General features: G+C 65.1%; 1 long non-coding RNA gene across 1 annotated transcript in view; it reads right to left on the bottom strand.

Moving 5' to 3' along the window:
- LOC112124580 overlaps positions 1 to 372 on the bottom strand; it is a 911-nt gene continuing 539 nt past the window's right edge. Inside the window, exon 3 of the long non-coding RNA XR_003370347.2 lies at positions 1 to 48. This is a non-coding gene — a long non-coding RNA (uncharacterized LOC112124580). The remainder of the gene's footprint in view (positions 49 to 372) is intronic.

The following is a 372-nucleotide window of genomic DNA, read 5'->3' as shown; positions in this document are numbered from 1 at the left end:
CCCCCGACTCCAGCGTGACGTTAATGACGATCTCATTCAGATCTGGGGCTGGTGAAGAAACAGGGCCTGAGTCACGGACAGACGCCCCCCATCCTGACCCCCAACTGCCCGCTGATCCTCCCCCATCCTGACCCCCAACTCCCCGCTCTCCCTCTGTCCTTCCCCCAACACCCCCACTGACCCCCCGCTCTGTCCCCAACACCCCACTGATCCCCCCCATCCTGACCCCCAACTGACCACTGATCCCCCTCGTCCTGACCCCCAACTCCCCCACTGATCCCCCCATCCTGACCCCCAACTGCCCGCTGATCCCCCCAACTGCCTGCTGATCCCCCCCGTCCTGACCCCCAACTCACTGCTCACCCTCTGTCC

Source organism: Terrapene carolina, unplaced genomic scaffold (genome assembly GCF_002925995.2).
Source record: "Terrapene carolina triunguis isolate 2854851 unplaced genomic scaffold, T_m_triunguis-2.0 Scaffold21694, whole genome shotgun sequence".
Lineage (NCBI taxonomy): Eukaryota > Metazoa > Chordata > Testudines > Emydidae > Terrapene > Terrapene triunguis.
This window is presented reverse-complemented; position numbering and strand designations above follow the sequence as displayed.